Source organism: Anomaloglossus baeobatrachus, chromosome 2 (assembly GCF_048569485.1).
Source record: "Anomaloglossus baeobatrachus isolate aAnoBae1 chromosome 2, aAnoBae1.hap1, whole genome shotgun sequence".
In the NCBI taxonomy this organism is placed as follows: domain Eukaryota; kingdom Metazoa; phylum Chordata; class Amphibia; order Anura; family Aromobatidae; genus Anomaloglossus; species Anomaloglossus baeobatrachus.
In genome coordinates, this window is record NC_134354.1 from 444,163,967 (window position 1) to 444,186,458 (window position 22,492).

At 44.0% G+C, this 22,492-nt stretch overlaps 1 protein-coding gene across 4 annotated transcripts in view; it reads right to left on the reverse strand.

Annotated features, from left to right (window-relative positions):
- SRRM3 (serine/arginine repetitive matrix 3) overlaps positions 1–22,492 on the reverse strand; it is an 800,697-nt gene that overhangs the window by 559,662 nt on the left and 218,543 nt on the right. The window contains exon 1 of one of the 4 annotated variants that reach the window (XM_075336282.1): positions 11,898–12,043. The exons of the other annotated variants lie outside the window; for them this stretch is intronic. The gene's annotated coding sequence lies outside the window, so the exon portion shown is untranslated. Of the gene's footprint in view, positions 1–11,897; positions 12,044–22,492 lie in introns of those variants that run through there. 4 annotated transcript variants of the gene reach the window in all.

Consider the following 22,492-nt stretch of genomic DNA (forward strand, 5'->3'; position numbering starts at 1 on the left):
GGATATACGCAATATTCTTACAACCATGAATAGTACAGCATACAAAGATATAGACATGCTCATATAGATATAATCTTTTACTATACAGAACATAAATGCTAAAGCACATAGGTATAGAATTGCTTAACCCCTTCACCCCCGGCCACTAAAACACCCTAATGACCGGGCCATTTTTTGCAATTCTGACCAGTGTGACTTTGACAGGTTATAACTCTGGAACGCTTCAACGGATCCTGGCGATTCTGAGATTGTTTTTTCGTGACATATTGTACTTCATGTCAGTGGTAAATTTAGGCCAATATGTTTTGCGTTTATTTGTGAAAATTTAGGAAATTTGGCGAAAATTTTGAAAATTTCGCAATTTTCAAACTTTGAAAATTTGTGCCCATAAATCTGAGAGATATGTCACACAAAATAGTTACTAAATAACATTTCCCACTTGTCTACTTTACATCAGCGCAATTTTCGAAACAAATTTTTTTTCCGTTAGGAAGTTAGAAGGGGTCAAAGGTCATCAGCAAATTCTCATTTTTCCAACAAAATTTACAAAATAATTTTTTTTAGGGACCACATTACATTTGAGGTGACTTTGAGAGGCCTAGGTGACAGAAAATACCCAAAAGTGACCCCATTCTAAAAACTACACCCCTCACACTGCTCAAAACCACATCCAATAAGTTTATTAACCCTTTAGGTGCTTCACAGGAACCAAAGCAATGTGGAAGGAAAAAATGAAAATTTTACTTTTTAACACAAAAATGTTACTTTAGCCATAAAATTTTCATTTTTACAAGGGAGAAAAGAGAAAGTACACAATACAATTTATTGTGCATGTTCTCCTGAGTACGCTGATACCCCATATGTGGTAAAAATCAATTGTTTGGGCGCACGGCAGAGCTCGGAAGGGAAGGAGCGCCATTTGAATTTTTGAACGTAAAATTAGCTGCACTCATTAGCGGACGCCATGTCGGGTTTGAAGACCCCCTGAGGTGCCTAACCAATGGAGCTCCCCCACAAGTGACCCCATTTTGGAAACTAGAGCCCTCAAATAATTTTTCTAGATGTTTGGTGAGCACTTTGAACCCCTGGGGGCTTCACAAAAGTTTATAGCGTTGAGCCGTGAAAAGAAAAAAAAATTTTTTTTACCACAAAACGGTTGCTTCAACTAGGTAGCTTTTTTTTTCACAAGGGTAACAGGAAAAAATGCACCATAAAATGTATTGTGCATTTTCTCCTGAGTACGCAGATACCTCATATGTGGTGGAAATCAAATGTTTGGACACACAGCAGTGCTCGGAAGGCAAGGAGCGCCATTTGAATTTTTGAGTGCAAAATTAGCTGCACCTGTTAGCGGACGCCATGTCGGGTTTGAAGACCCCCTGAGGTGCCTAAACAATGGAGCTCCCCCACAAGTGACCCCATTTTGGAAACTAGAGCCCTCAAATAATTTTTCTAGATGTTTGGTGAGTACTTTGAACACCTGGGGGCTTCACAGAAGTTTATAGCGTCGAGCCGTGAAAAGAAAAAAATTTTTTTTTACCATAAAACGGTTGCTTCAACTAGGTAGCTTTTTTTTTCACAAGGCTATCAGGAAAAAATGCACCATAAAATGTATTGTGCATTTTCTCCTGAGTACGCAGATACCTCATATGTGGTGGAAATCAAATGTTTGGACACACAGCAGTGCTCGGAAGGCAAGGAGCGCCATTTGAATTTTTGAGTGCAAAATTAGCTGCACCTGTTAGCGGACGCCATGTCGGGTTTGAAGACCCCCTGAGGTGCCTAAACAATGGAGCTCCCCCACAAGTGACCCCATTTTGGAAACTAGAGCCCTAAAATAATTTTTCTAGATGTTTGGTGAGCACTTTGAACACCTGGGGGCTTCACAGAAGTTTATAGCGTCGAGCCGTGAAAAGAAAAAATTTTTTTTTTACCACAAAACGGTTGCTTCAACTAGGTAGCTTTTTTTTTCACAAGGCTATCAGGAAAAAATGCACCATAAAATGTATTGTGCATTTTCTCCTGAGTACGCAGATACCTCATATGTGGTGGAAAGTAATTGTTTGGGCGCATGGCGGGGCTCAGAAGAGAAGGAGCGCCATTTGACAGCAAAATTGGTTGGAATCATTAGCGGACGCCATGTCACGTTTGGAGACCCCCTATGGTGCTTAAACAGTGGAGCTCCCCCACAAGTGACACCATTTTGGAAACTAGAGCCCTCAAATAATTTTTCTAGATGTTTGGTGAGCACTTTGAACACCTGGGGGCTTCACAGAAGTTTATAGCGTTGAGCCGTGAAAAGAAAAAAAATTTTTTTTACCACAAAACGGTTGCTTCAACTAGGTAGCTTTTTTTTTCACAAGGCTATCAGGAAAAAATGCACCATAAAATGTATTGTGCATTTTCTCCTGAGTACGCAGATACCTCATATGTGGTGGAAAGTAATTGTTTGGGCGCATGGCGGGGCTCAGAAGAGAAGGAGCGCCATTTGACAGCAAAATTGGTTGGAATCATTAGCGGACGCCATGTCACGTTTGGAGACCCCCTATGGTACCTAAACAGTGGAGCTCCCCCACAAGTGACCCCATTTTGGAAACTAGAGCCCTCAAATAATTTTTCTAGATGTTTGGTGAGCACTTTGAACCCCTGGGGGCTTCACAGAAGTTTATAGCGTTGAGCCGTGAAAAGAAAAAAAATTATTTTTACCACAAAACGGTTGCTTCAACTAGGTAGCTTTTTTTTTCACAAGGCTATCAGGAAAAAATGCACCATAAAATGTATTGTGCAATTTCTCCTGAGTACGCAGATACCTCACATGTGGTGGAAAGTAATTGTTTGAGCGCATGGCGGGGCTCAGAAGAGAAGGAGCGCAATTTGACTTTTCAAACGCACAGACGCAGTGATCGGCCGCTGCAGGACGCACGGTCGGATGCGATAAAAAAAAGCGTCGGGGATACGTAAAAAAAAAAGTCACGCCAAAAATTGACCATGGATGCAGATACGTTATGTGCATCCCTGATCAGCGCTTGGCGGGATGCACGGACAAATGCGATACAAAAAGCGTCGCAAATACGGAAAAAAGTCACGCCAAAAATTGAGCAGGGATGCCGATCCGTTATCTGCATCCCTAATCAGCGCTCGGCGGGATGCACGGACAGATGCGATACAAAAAGCGTCGTGAATACGGAAAAAAGTCACGCCAAAAACTGACCACGGATGCAGATCCGTTATCTGCATCCCTGATCAGCGCTCGGCGGGACGCACGGACGGATGCGATACAAAAAGCGTCGTGAATACGGAAAAAAGTCACGCCAAAAACTGACCACGGATGCAGATCCGTTATGTGCATCCCTGATCAGCGCTCGGCGGGACGCACGGACGGATGCGATACAAAGAGCGTCGTGAATACGGAAAAAAGTCACGCCAAAAATTGACCATGGATGCCGATCCGTTATGTGCATCCCTGATCAGCGCTTGGCGGGACGCACGGACGGATGGGATACAAAAAGCGTCGGGGATACGGAAAAAAGTCACGCCAAAAATTGAGCAGGGATGCCGATCCGTTATCTGCATCCCTGATCAGCGCTCGGCGAGACGCACGGACGGATGAGGTGTAAAAATGGACAGGGGATACGGAAAAAAAAAAAAGTTATACTCACAGTACCCAGAGGACTAGCAGGAGGATCACTGACCAGAAGAGCTGCAGAGGAACAGATGGCAGAGAGATGGACAGCTTTACAGGAGCAGCAGGCAGGACCCAGCGATGGACGCAGATGTGATCAGGCCGGTGAAGACAGGTAAGAGGAAGTCGGGGGAGAGCAGAGGGGGAGAGGGGGGGGGGGAGAGCAGAGGGGGAGAGGTGGGGGGGGGGAGAGCAGAGGGGGGGACAGCAGAGGGGGGGACAGCAGAGGGGGGGACAGCAGAGGGGGGGAGCAGAGGGGGAGACCGGAGAGGGAGCTACAGAAGCAGAATAGAGATAATGGGGGAGGCAGTCAGATCGCCGGGGGAGTGGATCGGGATGTCGGGGGGGGGGGGGTGGTGGTTGGGGGGAGCAGATCGCGGGGGGGGGCACGGCAGGGGCTATCACGGCAGCGCGCAGGGGCACCACGGGAGCGCGCACGGGCTGCAAAGTGAGCACAGTACTCACTTTGCAGCAGCAGCGGTGACCTCAGCAGCAGCGGTGGTAGCAGATCGGGATGCCGGGGGGCAGACCGGGGCGTAGGGGGGCAGATCGGGGGGGGGCACGGGCAGGGGCCTTCACGGGAGCGCGCAGGGGCCTTCACGGGAGCGCGCAGGGAGCGGATTAGTTACCATTAGAGCTGCAGCGGCGGTGACATCAGAGGCGGCGGCGGCAGCAGCAGCGGTGGCGTGGTACCAAAAGTACCAGCCACTCCACGCTGCAGACATGCTGGGGGAGGGCTCACAGGCCAGCACAGGCCTGGGGAGGGCGGCCACCGGCAGATCAGACCGCCCCACTGCACACTGATTGGAGCGATTGCGCGTCATAGCACGATCGCTCCAATCAGTGCTGCAGGGGCTGGGGGCGACATGTTTGAGGTCCACCTATGATATGCTGCAGCAGCTGCGGCATCTCATAGCTGGATCTCACAGGATCGCACTAATTCGGGCATTATTTTTGCCGAAATTAGTGCGATCGATGTGGTTGGCGGTTCAGATTTGAACAGCCAATCACATCGATCGTCGATAGGGGGTGGCGATGCCGCCCCCCCTGGGGTCAAGCAAAGGTCCCCTGCTGTAAGAAACAGCAGGGGACATCATTTGAAAGCCGTTGCTATGGCCACGGCAATCAAATGAAGTTTAGGCAGTAAAATTACGTCCCTGGTCGTTAAGTCACGTTAAAATAGGACGTAATTTTACTGCCCGCGGTCGTGAAGGGGTTAAAGGTGTTGCCCATTACTTGGACAACCCCTTCTCATTCCCCAGGCTTTCCACTATTAAAGTATAAAAGCTTTCACTCACCTGCCATGCCGGCGCCGTTTCAATGGAGTCAGCTCTCAGGTGAGGTTGTGGCATCAAGTGAGCCCCACACTCAAACATCACCAGCATCACTGTCCCCGCCTCCACAGGAAGTAAGAGCTGCGGCTGGTTACTAACTTCCTGTAGATTACTTGTACATCTGAAGGCAGGGACAGTGAAACCAGCGGTGATAGGGTGTGGGCTCGCGGATATCACAACCTCACATTATCCCCGGGAATATGAGTGGTGACAACAATGGCATGGCACTGGCATGGGAGGTGAGTATAAGGTTTTTCCTTACAGGGGCAAGGAGAAGGGGTTGTCCAAGTAGTGGACAAAACACAGTTATCATTATAAACGGTAAATCCTGTAAATAACAGCAAAGGGGTACTACAAGGATCTGTGTTAGGTGTTTTTAAAAATATTTTCATAAATGATTTTTTTTGATGGGATTGAAACAAAAGAGTCAGGTTTTTTTATAACATAAAAAATTAGAGGAAAGTAAAAATGTACCCTCACTGCATAATACTACAGAAAAAACCTGAATAAGATGGCTAAATGGGCAAACACATGGCAGATGAGACTTAATGTTGATAAATGTAGAGTAATGTACCTAGGACAGAGTAATCCTATAGCTGCATATACATTAAATGGAAGTAAACTTGGGACTACAGAACAGGAGAAGGACTTGGGGATTCTGATTACATGTAAGCTGAGCAGAAGCAATGCAAAAGAAGTGTAGGGATAAAAACCTAAAAATCGATCCCATTTTTATCCAGGAATGTGGGGCGAGTGAATAACATTCGTCCGAGTGCAGTACCTTTTTTTCGCATTGGACTTGTTGGAGTTATACCCTCTAATGTAATATTATTCCTCTGTAAGTCCCTTGTAGGACCACATAATCCATATGGAATTATGTATTGTGAACAGGCTATTAGAAAGCTAGAATTATCAAAGGCAGACAACTAGATTATTAAATGAGATGGTAGGCTAAACTCATTGGGGTTATTCAGCTTGGAAAAATGGCACATTGGAAGGGCTCTCATTACATGTAGAAATATAGTGAATGCAGAACAAAAGGAATTATTTAATTAAATAAAACTTTATTGGTTCATGAGTTACAAAGTGCCAAATAACTTCTAGAAATTTATGAAAGAATTGAGAAAAGAATAATTCAAAGAATGGATTACCCAAAAAGGACATAATATCAGAAAATGAGACACTCATACTGTACATAATGCAGCCATAAAACATCATGTACCCCATGGTCAAATGAACATATGATCAAAAAGTAAACAAAAAGGCAAGGATACATTAAAGAATATGAATGTATAAATACATGTGTAAGGCACACACACTTGCGTTGTGCGGCATCCGTCGTATTGCGTTGTGTGACGGATGTAACGGATGCGTTGCATATAGTGCCAAAACTGATTCGACGGATCCTGCAAAACAACGGAATCCGTTGTAGCTTTTTTTTCAGCAATTTACTCAACTGAGCATGCGCAGTTATAAAAAAGACGGATCCGTCACAGGAATCCGTCAAATGACAGATTCCGCCAGATTCCGCCACCAAAGACTTCCATTATAAAAAATGACGGACACTGATGGAATCCAGCACATTGCGGTTTTTTGACGCTCTGTGAAGCACAGAAAAATGCTACATGCTGCGTTCTTTCCTCCCGGCAGATGCAACGCAGCGTTGGCCGGCGGATACAATGCAAGGCCATCCGTCGCAATGCGTCATCAATACAAGTCAATGGGAAACAGCGCACATCCGTTAACGGATGGCGATGGCTGCCAAACAACGCAAGTGTGAAAGTACCCTAATCAGTACAAACAACTTGCACATGACTTATTCTTTCCAATTAGGGAACAATTTGAAAAAAAAATTCTGTTGAGTTAGGTTTTTGAGCTGATCTATACTAAAATGGGCATGCTGATTCCAAAAATGTAGTCAGTTTTTTTCTATCACGTCAAGTTTTTCCTCCTCAACTTACCTGCCATAGAAGCACAACTGCACTGATTTCTGTAATAAGACTTGTTATCTGAGTACAATTCGACTCATATAGAGCTACAGTCAGGTCCAGAAATATTTGGACAGTGACACAAGTTTTGTTATTTTAGCTGTTTACAAAAACATGTTCAGAAATACAATTATATATATAATATGGGCTGAAAGTGCACACTCCCAGCTGCAATATGAGAGTTTTCACATCCAAATCGGAGAAAGGGTTTAGGAATCATAGCTCTGTAATGCATAGCCTCCTCTTTTTCAAGGGACCAAAAGTAATTGGACAAGGGACTCTAAGGGCTGCAATTAACTCTGAAGGCGTCTCCCTCGTTAACCTGTAATCAATGAAGTAGTTAAAAGGTCTGGGGTTGATTACAGGTGTGTGGTTTTGCATTTGGAAGCTGTTGCTGTGACCAGACAACATGCGGTCTAAGGAACTCTCAATTGAGGTGAAGCAGAACATCCTGAGGCTGAAAAAAAAGAAAAAATCCATCAGAGAGATAGCAGACATGCTTGGAGTAGCAAAATCAACAGTCGGGTACATTCTGAGAAAAAAGGAATTGACTGGTGAGCTTGGGAACTCAAAAAGGCCTGGGCGTCCACGGATGACAACAGTGGTGGATGATCGCCGCATACTTTCTTTGGTGAAGAAGAACCCGTTCACAACATCAACTGAAGTCCAGAACACTCTCAGTGAAGTAGGTGTATCTGTCTCTAAGTCAACAGTAAAGAGAAGACTCCATGAAAGTAAATACAAAGGGTTCACATCTAGATGCAAACCATTCATCAATTCCAAAAATAGACAGGCCAGAGTTAAATTTGCTGAAAAACACCTCATGAAGCCAGCTCAGTTCTGGAAAAGTATTCTATGGACAGATGAGACAAAGATCAACCTGTACCAGAATGATGGGAAGAAAAACGTTTGGAGAAGAAAGGGAACGGCACATGATCCAAGGCACACCACATCCTCTGTAAAACATGGTGGAGGCAACGTGATGGCATGGGCATGCATGGCTTTCAATGGCACTGGGTCACTTGAGTTTATTGATGACATAACAGCAGACAAGAGTAGCCGGATGAATTCTGAAGTGTACCGGGATATACTTTCAGCCCAGATTCAGCCAAATGCCGCAAAGTTGATCGGACGGCGCTTCATAGTACAGATGGACAATGACCCCAAGCATACAGCCAAAGCTACCCAGGAGTTCATGAGTGCAAAAAAGTGGAACATTCTACAATGGCCAAGTCAATCACCAGATCTTAACCCAATTGAGCATGCATTTCACTTGCTCAAATCCAGACTTAAGACGGAAAGACCCACAAACAAGCAAGACCTGAAGGCTGCGGCTGTAAAGGCCTGGCAAAGCATTAAGAAGGAGGAAACCCAGCGTTTGGTGATGTCCATGGGTTCCAGACTTAAGGCAGTGATTGCCTCCAAAGGATTCGCAACAAAATATTGAAAATAAAAATATTTTGTTTGGGTTTGGTTTATTTGTCCAATTACTTTTGACCTCCTAAAATGTGGAGTGTTTGTAAAGAAATGTGTACAATTCCTACAATTTCTATCAGATATTTTTGTTCAAACCTTCAAATTAAACGTTACAATCTGCACTTGAATTCTGTTGTAGAGATTTCATTTCAAATCCAATGTGGTGGCATGCAGAGCCCAACTCGCGAAAATTGTGTCACTGTCCAAATATTTCTGGACCTAACTGTATGTGGCAACTTGTAAGAGTAGTCACAACTGAGACAGTGTGGTGAGAGGTGTGTGCAGTTCCCAATACGTCATAATTATCAATATCTTTATACAACAAATGTATCATAGTAGGAATAAATAGGATTTGTGATAGCTTTTCTCTTTACATTGGGCGCTTAGTTGTAATTTATATATCTTTTATAATTTTTTTCTTTGTTAGTTTTCAAAGCTTGTAACTTTCCATCTCAGTGTTTTATTTACTTATGTACATATTTCCTTTGTTTCAGATCATGTCTGCTCCTTCTTCCTCTCATCGTAAATGCCTAAACAACCCTGACTCCTTCTGCTATATTTGTGGTGTTTTCACCATTCCAGTTCAAAGGGCAAACATCAGTGCATTTGTCAAACAAGCATATTTTGCATATTTTAAAGTAAAACTCGGTGTTCAAGATAAGCCATGGGCCTCTCACATAGTGTGCAAGCAGTGTGTCGAGAGTTTACGGATGTGGACCAAAGGAACACGTGAAAAGTTGGCATTTGGTATCCCCATGGTGTGGAGAGAGCAAAAAAGTCATTCCACAGACTGTTACTTCTGTTTAGTTAAAACATCAGGATTTATCAGGAAAAATAAAAGTAAAATAGAATATCCAAATCTACCGTCAGCTATCAGACCAATGCCTCATTCAGCTGAAATTCCAGTGCCAGTTTTCGAACAGCTACCATCTCTAGAAGTTCTGAGTGATGTTGACGAACACAGTGACAGCAATGATGCAGAATTTGAAATTCACAAGGATTCAGTTCGTAAGGGATTTGATCAGCACGAGTTAAATGATTTAGCACGTGAATTGGGCTTATCAAAAAAAGCTTCAGAATTACTAGCATCAAGAATGAATGAGAAACAGTTACTTGAACAAGGAGCGAAGGTATCATGCTTTCGTACTAGAGAAAGTACATTTTTGCAGTACTTTCGGTGTGACAGTGGTTTTGTGTTTTGCCATAATATTCCTGGTTTACTACAAGAATTAGGGCTTTCAATGTACAATCCAAATGAATGGCGACTGTTTATTCATAGCTCAAAGCAGAGTCTTAAGTGTGTCCTTCTACACAATGGCAATTTATTTGGTGCAGTCCCTATTGGGCATTCTGTCTCTCTTCGTGAAGAACATGGAGATGTAAAGAGAGTTATTGAGTTATTGAAATATGACACACACAATTGGATCATCTGTGTTGACCTTAAAATGGTTTGCTTCCTTCTTGGTCAGCAACGTGGGTACACAAAGTATCCCTGCTTTCTCTGTATGTGGGATAGCAGAGCTCGAGAAAAGCATTGGGTTGAGTCGAATTGGCCTCCAAGATCTGGTCTTAAACCTGGAGATCCTAACATTCTACATCAGCCACTTGTTGACAGGAAGAATATACTATTCCCACCTCTGCACATAAAACTAGGTCTCATGAAGCAATTTGTAAAAGCATTGCGACTGTTTTAAGTACATCATGTTGGCACTTCCTGGACTGTCCATTGAAAAAATCAAGGCTGGTGTGTTTGATGGTCCACAAATTCGACAGCTCATCAAAGATGAACATTTCACCGGGACTATGTCAGATCTTGAGAAGAATGCTTGGTTATCATTCAAAGATGTCGTCAAGAACTTTCTTGGAAATACACGTGCAAGTAATTACAAAGAAATTGTTCAGAAACTATTGGAGAGCTACAAAGCGCTTGGTTGCAACATGAGTATTAAACTACATTTTCTGCATTGCCATCTTGCCAACTTTCCGGAAAATCTTGGTGCTGTTAGCGATGAGCAAGGTGAACGATTTCACCAAGATTTAAAGGTTATGGAAGACCGTTACCAGGGTAGATGGGATGTACATATGATGGTTGACTATTGCTGGAGCCTCAAACGTGATTGTCCTCAAGTTAAACACTCATTTTTTGTTCATATTTGTACTATTTAAAAAAAAAAAAAAAAAACACTTTTTAGGTACAGTAGTTTACATATTTTTGAGAAGACAAAAATCCTATAGTTCAAAAACTTGACGTGATAGAGAAAAACTGAGATCATTTCTGGATTCAGCATCCAAAAATTAATTAAGAACAGTTGTCTGACCTAACTCCTAAAAAATTGCGTTCCCCAGTGTTATAACAGACTAGTGTACATCCTTTATATATGAAGGAAAAGTGATTTAGACTTCTGTCATTAAGGATTCTATACAGTTAAACTAATCAGATTGTGCAATTCCTAAATACCAGATTACTTTACAGAACAAGTCAGCATTTAAAGGGGTTATCCACTACATGGACAAGCCCTTCTCATTTGACATGTTTGGCCCCATTAAAATAAAACAGGCTATACTCATCTTAACGGGAACCTGTCAGGTGCAATATGCACCCAGAACCACGAGCAGTTCTAGGTGCATATTCCTAATCCCTGCCTAACCGTCCCTGTATACAATAGCATAGATTAAGAGATCTTTAAAAAAGTATTTTTTAAAATCTTTTATCTTATGCTAATGAGTGCGAGGACTAGTCCCTAGGGCATTATATCCCTAGTTCGCCCTCTTAGCATGTTAGTACACTCACAGGGGTGTACTAACATGCTATTCAATGCAGCGACACCAGCAGTGATGATGAATGTACCTGAGTTCGCTGTCAACGCTCTTCTGAATGCCGGGCACTTCCAGTCATGCACAGTAGACCTCTCTGAAGCTGGGAAGCGTACACCCAGCTTCATACTGCGCATGACCAGATGTGCCCAGCATTCAGAAGCGCGGTCACAGCAAACACAGGTACGCGTGTCACCACTGGTGACGCTGCATTGAATAGCATGTTAGTACACCCATGTGGGCATGCCACCATGCTAAGTGGGCGGCTAATCAGAGGATATATAGCGTCCTTGCGACTAGTCCCCGCACTCATTAGCATAAGATAAAAGATCTTTAGAAATACTTTTTCTAAAGATCCCTTTATCTATGCTAGTATATACAGGGACAGTTAGGCAGGGATTAGCTCGTGGTTCTGGGTGCATATTGCACCTGACAGGTTCCCTTTAAAGTGTGAGTTAAAGGCAACCTGTCACCAGATTTGTCCCTTATAAGCTGTGGCCTCCACCAGTAAGCCCTTATATACAACATTCTAGAATCCTGTATATAAGTCCCCAAGCCGATCTGTACAACATATACAAGACTAAAAGGTCTAAAAGGACTCACCTGAGGGGGAATCCGGTCAGATGGGCATCGCTGATTTTGGCCTCCTCTCTGCTTCTGATAACCGTCCTCTTTCCTTGCTTCATCTGGATGACGCATCCTACGTCATAGACACAAAGGCTTCCATTGCGCTGCTGCACACGTGCACTTCTCTCTGCCCTGCTGAGGGGAAAGAAAAGTACTGTAATACGCAGGTGAGGGGAAAGGTCAAGGAACACCTTCACATGCTTACTACAGTTCTTTGCTCTGCCCTCAGCACAGCAGAGAGAAGTGTGCATGTGCAGCAGCACAATGGAGGGCACTGTATGGATAACGAAGAATACATAATCCACATGGAGCAAGGAAAAAGGATGGCAAGCTCAAGCACAGAGGAGGCGCCGGATCAAGATCTGAACTACAGGAACTATTGCAAAGAAATCCACTCAACAGTCACTTCTGCATAATTCATGACATCTAGGTGTGTATAGATCACAGCATCTTTTACAACCTCCTTTGTGGGCTTCTTTATCTTTTCTTTTCATATTGTGTTTAATGCTGGATTTCTTGCTGTTTGTAATATTTCTTAATAAGATCTAATAATGCAGCGGTAATTAGTGAGCGTTCAACTCCAATTCTTTTATCAAGTGTTAAAAGTAAAACATGTAGAGTTAGAATCTAATTTTAATCAGTTCACAGAGAAGTCAGAATGACTAATGAGAAGCAAACCACACTATGTACATGGAGCGTGCATGTAAATTCTCTTTCTTACCCTCACAAACCGAATCAGTAATGATTAAGAAGTCATTATGGAATCATTTAGAACATGTGAAAGAAAGTCAGAGGCAGTAATCTTTGATGAACAGCCCCCTGTGCTCACGAAGAGCAGGTCTTAGCTCACTCTTGAAAGGTTTAATGAAATTTGCAAGACAACTGCTTTGAAATTTTTGGATGCATAGGGGCAGCAAGGGACTAATTTTCTGTACTAATTAAAGCAATACCTCTAACAAAGAATTCTGCATGGGAAATGAATTTTCTTTCTGAAAAAAAGGATACCTTTATAATGTTCTTGTCATGGCTCAAATTTGATCCGGCAATCCTATGTGCTGTTGTCCATTTTCCTCTCCACTGAGCCACAATCACGTTTGGTTTCTGTCCTGGTTCTAAACACTTTTTTTGTGTTCATTGCATTTCTGGTAACAGGTGTTGCCATGCTGATATTCAGTCTGCCCTATAATCTAATAAGTCTGTAACTATTTAAAGCTTTCCTGGGTTTTCATTCCCCACTGGCTCGTGATAATGTTATGTGTTATGCATGTAGTGCCACACATGTTGAAAATATAAAAGATGGTATAACTCAATCCTACTACACCTGACCAACCTGGTTCTTGTACAGACCAGGGGTCCCACCTATACAGTCCCTAAAATCCCCTGCGCAGACTGAAACAACCCAAACTGGATGACTAAGATGACCACTCAAACCTTTGCTTCCTAAGTGGCTATCGAGGGTATCATGTAACTCAACAAGAATCCGGGGGAAGGTGTCGAGTAAAGAATAAGGAAAATCAAAAGTAACAATCCGCCAGAAAAAAAACACTAGGAAGAAAGGCTGTAATTCCAAGCAGTGTCCACTTGAGAAATAGCACCAGTGGCAAATGCAAACCTGGGAAAGCTTTAAAGGAGTTGTTCGACATAAACTCCAAAACATTTTTTAAGCTAATCTGTGCTGTATTGTTATATAAAACGTTATTTTTTGATTTCTAACTTTTGTTCCTCTTGAATTATCACTTTATTGTCTGTAGCTCTTTGTTTACCTTCAGCACAAGCAAATTGACCACTTCCTGTGCAAAACCTCACAGTCAGAGCTGGCACCGCCCGACCTCACTGTCCAACCCCGCCCCCTTGCCCGCCCTCTGCACACTCATTGGCTGTTAGTATTCTACCCCAGCACCTGACCTGTTATCACTACAGCATTGAAAATAACAGAGCAGAGATCCTGCTTCTCTCATCTGTGACAGCGCAATCACCTCACATGCACAATGATAATAGATAGAGTTGTTACATGTTCCTCACCCCTTATAGATAAATGAATACTGTGCAATGAAGACTATATATAGCATCTAATGTGAGTGTATAGGAGATATATACGCCATGTATGTATGGTATGTGTGTGTTTTATGTGATATAGTTATGTGTATATATATATATATATATATATATATATATACATATATTTGCACATAGGTTGTCCAGGCTTATCCCTCTATGTGTCACTATATGAATTGACACATTGAGCTCACTGCGTGCAGTGACCGAGATAGCACACGCAGTCAAAATGTGGAATGTGCATATTGCATACGAGTGGTCACATGACCACTCATTCTGACTGTAGACAAGTCAGTGTCTCCTGCATGTGATGTGAGGATTCACTTATCTGCACTGTGAAGCGCCATGGAATAAATGGTGCTATTATAATAATAATAATAATAATCTGCAATAAAATTCTGTGAAAAATCTTGACCACTATTTTTTCCTTGGGCTACATGACATTTTGGTCATGCTGTCAAAAATCGCAGCATGCCTATGTCACTACTAGCATGATGCAGCTCCGTAAGGTCGCTTTCATTTCCGCACTGCTAATAGCCCCATGCCTCACAGCATCACTCTTTCAATGGCATCTGCATTCTGGATGCACATACAGTTGAAAACAAGAAGAAATCATAAATCCATAAGCTCCCTGTTCCCTCTTTCACCCTGTGTATGTGAGCTCTGAGACTCAGCACTGTGTGCATGATGATGTCACTATATCGCACCCCCTGTACTAAGCTTCAGAACGCACGCTGCCGAAAATGTATCAGAAACTAGTGATGGGCGGAACTGGGCCCTGGATTCCAGATGTTTAATCCGGATCCGACACTCGTGAAATTATAAAAAAAATAAAAATAAAGGAGAAATAAAGAAAATAAGAATGAAGAAAGTGCTTCATACTTACCGAGGCTCGGTCGCAACTGTATACTGCTCCCGCGGCCTCGCGTTCACTTCAGGAGCTGCTAATTATTGCTCATCCATATGCACTGCTTTCCCCGCCCACTGGCTGTCCTGTCTCCTGTGATTGGTTGCAGTCAGATGCACCCTTAGAATGCGTAACAGCGTCTGACTGCAATCAATCACAGGCACCAAGACAGCCGATGGGCGAGGAAAGCAGTTCAACTCTGCGTCAGCATTGTGGTATAAAATACATAAAATATTTGGTGTGGTTTTCTCCCATATTATGACACCCATCACAGATAAGGCATATGGCTACAGGCTGCAGCCCTCAGCCGTGCGCTTATCTTGGCTGTGTATCAAAATAAGAAGAACCACATGCAGCTTTTTTATTGGTTTACAAAAATAATTTAAAAATAAATTAAGTGCAGTCCCCACAATTTTGATACCCAGCCATGATAAAGCACAACAGTGTGGGGCTGGTATTGTCAAGCTTGGGAGACCCATAGTTATTGAGCCGCCCCCTGCCTAAAAATAGCAGCCTGCAGCCGCTCAGGATTACCGCATCCTTTAGATTTAAGCTAGAAAAACTCCATGATACCATACTAATCATATCTGCGGTCAAAGTGCCACCCGTGGGTCACATGCCGCAAGCACAAATTCCATAGAAACATATAATAAACGGGAGAAAAAAGGAATGAAGAGTGCAAATATTTTATTGTCAGAAAAATCACATCCTTTAGATGTGACAATCTCAGCACTTTGCCTGGCTCTTCCTGATTGCTCTGGGGCGGTGACAATCGGGCTAATAAGGGGTTAATCAAAGCCCACAGCTGCCACTAAGCCAGATAATACTAATGGGCAGGGTCTATGAGACCCCCCATTACTAATCTATAAGTGAAAGTAAATAAATACAAACACCAAGAAAAATCCTTTATTTGAAATTAAATACAGCCCCCTCATTCGCCTCTCTATTAACCCTAAAAACACTGACAAGAAGGACCCGGCTGGCAGCAGTGACATCACTCAGTTCACCGGAGGTCATACCCGGGTTCCCTCTGGTGACCCAAGTACTGTACTCTGGTTTAAAGTACTTGTCAATAGAGTTGAGCGCGGTTCGTGGTTCGTGGTTCTCCAGTTCTAGGCTCGAGTGATTTTGGGGCATGTTCTAGATCGAACTAGAACTCGAGCTTTTTGCAAAAGCTCGATAGTTCTAGAAACGTTCGAGAACGGTTCTAGCAGCCAAAAAACAGCTAAATCATAGCTTGGTTTCTGCTGTAATAGTGTAAGTCACTCTGTGAATCAAACTATTATCACATTTCAGTGTATAGTGTGCGTGAACAGCGCCTTCAGATCACTGCTGTTTCTATAATGGCGATCGCCATTTTTTTTTTTTTTTCTTGTCTTCCTTCCCTAAGCGCGCGCGTCTTGTGGGGCGGGCCAGCATGTCAGCCAATCACAGACACACACACAGCTAAGTGGACTTTGAGCCAGAGAAGCAACGGCATGTGTGATAGGATCTGCATGTCACATGTCCCTGCATTATAAAATCGGACATTTTCTTCACGGACGCCATTATCTGCCTTCTGCGTCTTGGGTGTCAGACATCACTGTCGCAGCTCCGTCATCCTGAGTCCTATAGCCGATACAGCTGTATGCGCTGCATACACAGCGTTAGGCCTCTGCCACACTCACGTGAATTTCACGCACGTGCCGAGAGACACGTATTTTCCCTGCGTGTTGCGTGCAGGTAAGTACGTGTCTCTGGTACGTGCGTGACACGTGTGTTCTACGTGTGCTATCCGCGATAGCACACGTAGAATCAGTAATTATTATACTCACCTGGTCCTTCCTGATGTCCGCGCTGCTGTCCGTGGTGCTGATCCTCGGTCTCCAGCCCTCCCGTCTCCCCGCTGCTGCTGCTGCTGCCAGGCAGTGAAGTGAATATTCTATGAGAATAATGAGCGGCGGTCGGCAGCAAGAGGCAGCAGCGGCAGAGACAGGAGGGCTGGAGAAGGTGAGTTAATGTTTTGTTTTTTTTTCAATGACATGTGTGTTTTCTCCGGCGCGTGTCACACGGGACCGCATCCACACTACACCCGTGTGGTGCGGGTGCGGGCCGTGTGACACCCGTGCTGCCGGTGAAAAAACGGACATGTCAGCGCTTTCAAAAACGCACACACGTACAAACGCACACGGACACACGTTCCGTGTGGTTTTACGTGTGTGTGCCTGCTACAATAGGGTAGCATTGGTTAAAGTGTCTCCGTGCCGCCGGTACGTGTAAAAAATGACAAACACGTGCCGGAGGCACGGATGTGTGGCGCAGGCCTTAGACAGCATAGGGAGAGCACTTTATAGCAGTCCTTTTAAGGGCTCAAACCGGCAGGGTCAGAGTTAAGGTGACAGGTCCTGAAAACAGCGCCAGCGTCTGTGCAGCCAAGGTCAGGGATTTCCTCCCTGCATTTCACCATTAGGAGGGAATAGAAAGGCATGCTTCCATTCCTCTACCCAGAGCACCACAATCCTGCCACTGTACCCTCCTGTCCTCTGCACACTCCAACTCATAACTAAGCCATTATACTAGCAAACACTCAGTGTACCTAGTGGCATCCTATCTGTGGCTATTGGACTTTGCTATAGTCCCACTAGTGCAAAGACATTTGCAGAGCGCCTCTGCCTGCGTTGCACACTCCAACTAATTATAACTAAGCCATTATACTAGCAAACACTTAGTGTACCTAGTGGCATCCTATACGTGGCTATTGGACTTTGCTTTAGTCCCACTAGTGCCAAGACATTTGCAGAACGCATCTGCCTGCGTTGCACACTCCAACTAATTATAACTAAGCCATTATACTAGCAAACACTTAGTGTACCTAGTGGCATCCTATACGTGGCTATTGGACTTTGCTTTAGTCCCACTAGTGCCAAGACATTTGCAGAACGCATCTGCCTGCGTTGCACACTCCAACTAATTATAACTAAGCCATTATACTAGCACACACTCAGTGTACCTAGTGGCATCCTATACGTGGCTATTGGACTTTGCTATAGTCCCACTAGTGCCAAGACATTTGCAGAGCGCATCTGCCTGCGTTGCACACTCCAACTAATTATAACTAAGCCATTATACTAGCACACACTCAGTGTACCTAGTGGCATCCTATACGTGGCTATTGGACTTTGCTATAGTCCCACTAGTGCCAAGACATTTGCAGAGCGCATCTGCCTGCGTTGCACACTCCAACTAATTATAACTAAGCCATTATACTAGCAAACACTTAGTGTACCTAGTGGCATCCTATACGTGGCTATTGGACTTTGCTTTAGTCCCACTAGTGCCAAGACATTTGCAGAACGCATCTGCCTGCGTTGCACACTCCAACTAATTATAACTAAGCCATTATACTAGCACACACTCAGTGTACCTAGTGGCATCCTATACGTGGCTATTGGACTTTGCTATAGTCCCACTAGTGCCAAGACATTTGCAGAGCGCATCTGCCTGCGTTGCACACTCCAACTAATTATAACTAAGCCATTATACTAGCACACACTCAGTGTACCTAGTGGCATCCTATACGTGGCTATTGGACTTTGCTATAGTCCCACTAGTGCCAAGACATTTGCAGAGCGCATCTGCCTGCGTTGCACACTCCAACTAATTATAACTAAGCCATTATACTAGCAAACACTCAGTGTACCTAGTGGCATCCTATACGTGGCTATTGGACTTTGCTTTAGTCCCACTAGTGCCAAGACATTTGCAGAACGCATCTGCCTGCGTTGCACACTCCAACTAATTATAACTAAGCCATTATACTAGCAAACACTTAGTGTACCTAGTGGCATCCTATACGTGGCTATTGGACTTTGCTTTAGTCCCACTAGTGCCAAGACATTTGCAGAACGCATCTGCCTGCGTTGCACACTCCAACTAATTATAACTAAGCCATTATACTAGCACACACTCAGTGTACCTAGTGGCATCCTATACGTGGCTATTGGACTTTGCTTTAGTCCCACTAGTGCCAAGACATTTGCAGAACGCATCTGCCTGCGTTGCACACTCCAACTAATTATAACTAAGCCATTATACTAGCACACACTCAGTGTACCTAGTGGCATCCTATACGTGGCTATTGGACTTTGCTATAGTCCCACTAGTGCCAAGACATTTGCAGAACGCATCTGCCTGCGTTGCACACTCCAACTAATTATAACTAAGCCATTATACTAGCACACACTCAGTGTACCTAGTGGCATCCTATACGTGGCTATTGGACTTTGCTATAGTCCCACTAGTGCCAAGACATTTGCAGAGCGCATCTGCCTGCGTTGCACACTCCAACTAATTATAACTTAGCCATTATACTAGCAAACACTTAGTGTACCTAGTGGCATCCTATACGTGGCTATTGGACTTTGCTATAGTCCCACTAGTGCCAAGACATTTGCAGAGCGCATCTGCCTGCGTTGCACACTCCAACTAATTATAACTAAGCCATTATACTAGCAAACACTCAGTGTACCTAGTGGCATCCTATACGTGGCTATTGGACTTTGCTTTAGTCCCACTAGTGCCAAGACATTTGCAGAGCGCATCTGCCTGCGTTGCACACTCCAACTAATTATAACTAAGCCATTATACTAGCAAACACTCAGTGTACCTAGTGGCATCCTATACGTGGCTATTGGACTTTGCTATAGTCCCACTAGTGCCAAGACATTTGCAGAACGCATCTGCCTGCGTTGCACACTCCAACTAATTATAACTAAGCCATTATACTAGCACACACTCAGTGTACCTAGTGGCATCCTATACGTGGCTATTGGACTTTGCTATAGTCCCACTAGTGCCAAGACATTTGCAGAGCGCATCTGCCTGCGTTGCACACTCCAACTAATTATAACTAAGCCATTATACTAGCAAACACTCAGTGTACCTAGTGGCATCCTATACGTGGCTATTGGACTTTGCTTTAGTCCCACTAGTGCCAAGACATTTGCAGAACGCATCTGCCTGCGTTGCACACTCCAACTAATTATAACTAAGCCATTATACTAGCAAACACTTAGTGTACCTAGTGGCATCCTATACGTGGCTATTGGACTTTGCTTTAGTCCCACTAGTGCCAAGACATTTGCAGAACGCATCTGCCTGCGTTGCACACTCCAACTAATTATAACTAAGCCATTATACTAGCACACACTCAGTGTACCTAGTGGCATCCTATACGTGGCTATTGGACTTTGCTTTAGTCCCACTAGTGCCAAGACATTTGCAGAACGCATCTGCCTGCGTTGCACACTCCAACTAATTATAACTAAGCCATTATACTAGCACACACTCAGTGTACCTAGTGGCATCCTATACGTGGCTATTGGACTTTGCTATAGTCCCACTAGTGCCAAGACATTTGCAGAACGCATCTGCCTGCGTTGCACACTCCAACTAATTATAACTAAGCCATTATACTAGCAAACACTTAGTGTACCTAGTGGCATCCTATACGTGGCTATTGGACTTTGCTTTAGTCCCACTAGTGCCAAGACATTTGCAGAACGCATCTGCCTGCGTTGCACACTCCAACTAATTATAACTAAGCCATTATACTAGCACACACTCAGTGTACCTAGTGGCATCCTATACGTGGCTATTGGACTTTGCTATAGTCCCACTAGTGCCAAGACATTTGCAGAGCGCATCTGCCTGCGTTGCACACTCCAACTAATTATAACTAAGCCATTATACTAGCAAACACTCAGTGTACCTAGTGGCATCCTATACGTGGCTATTGGACTTTGCTATAGTCCCACTAGTGCCAAGACATTTGCAGAGCGCATCTGCCTGCGTTGCACACTCCAACTAATTATAACTAAGCCATTATACTAGCAAACACTCAGTGTACCTAGTGGCATCCTATACGTGGCTATTGGACTTTGCTATAGTCCCACTAGTGCCAAGACATTTGCAGAACGCATCTGCCTGCGTTGCACACTCCAACTAATTATAACTAAGCCATTATACTAGCACACACTCAGTGTACCTAGTGGCATCCTATACGTGGCTATTGGACTTTGCTATAGTCCCACTAGTGCCAAGACATTTGCAGAACGCATCTGCCTGCGTTGCACACTCCAACTAATTATAACTAAGCCATTATACTAGCACACACTCAGTGTACCTAGTGGCATCCTATACGTGGCTATTGGACTTTGCTATAGTCCCACTAGTGCCAAGACATTTGCAGAGCGCATCTGCCTGCGTTGCACACTCCAACTAATTATAACTAAGCCATTATACTAGCAAACACTCAGTGTACCTAGTGGCATCCTATACGTGGCTATTGGACTTTGCTTTAGTCCCACTAGTGCCAAGACATTTGCAGCACGTCTGCCTGCGTTGCACACTCCAACTAATTATAACTAAGTTACATTGTCAGGGATATTTATTCTTTATTATTCTGCTGTTAATAAAGCTAGACCAACACTGCAATCTTCACCACCTCTCAATTTTTACTACCACATTTTCAGTCCACAATCTTGTCGCAATCAACATGAGTGGCAAAATGACAGATGCTGGTGGAAAGGGGAAGAGGCGTGGTGGAAAAGGCAAAAAAGGTTTTGTCAGTGGGGAAGGTGGCAAAGCTCCATTATCATCTGCTGCAGATAGACCATCTACTAGCAAAAGTAAGATGTCTACTACTTATTGTGGACAATCCGATGTGCTCCCTTTTTTACGGACACGAACAAGAGGAACAAAGGTAGATGATGGGCAAAAAAGGAAAATGCTTGAATGGATCTCAAGTGGTCCAACAAGTGCCCTCTCAGCCACTTCAAGTACCGCATCCAAAAAACACCAGTCCTCTGAGTTGTCATCCCAATCACACTTGATTTCTCCCAGCTCTGAAGTCTCCATCAGCCCTGCACAGTATGGTGGAACTGAGATGGCTGAGTCTGCAGAGCTGTTCAGTCACACTATAGCCTGGGAATCAGAGGTCTGCTCCCAAGCTACAGTGAGTACAGAACAGGAAATGGTCTGCAGTGATGCCCAGAACCTTTGTGACTCTGATTCAGGCCGTGAGGACCAAGTTTCTGAGCATAATGTTGACCCTTTGTCACAAACTGTAACACCTGTGGTTATAGACAATGAGGAACATACTGATGAAGATGAGACGCAGATACCCGATTGGGATGACAACTTAAATATTCGGTCAGGGCAAGAAGAGGCTCGGTCTGAGGGGGAGGGGAGTGCAAACACAACAATTGATGATGACGTTCTAGATCCCACCTACTGTCAACCCCCAGTCAGGCACTCGAGGAGGTCAACAGAGGCGGTGGAGGAGGATGCAACCGACGACGAAGTTACCTTGCGCCTTCCTGGACAGAGTCGGAGCACTGGTAGCACGTCTACAACTGGATCCTCAGCCACCACTCTGCCTATGAGCATTATTCGGGGTGGATCAACAGGTCGCATGGCCTCTAAGCCTTGCCTAGCCTGGTCCTTTTTTCACATCGAAAAAGATCGCCCAACTCATGTGATATGTAACATTTGTCATGATTCTGTTAGTAGAGGTCAAAACCTCAGCAGTTTGACAACTTCTTCCATGAATCGTCACATGACTAAATAT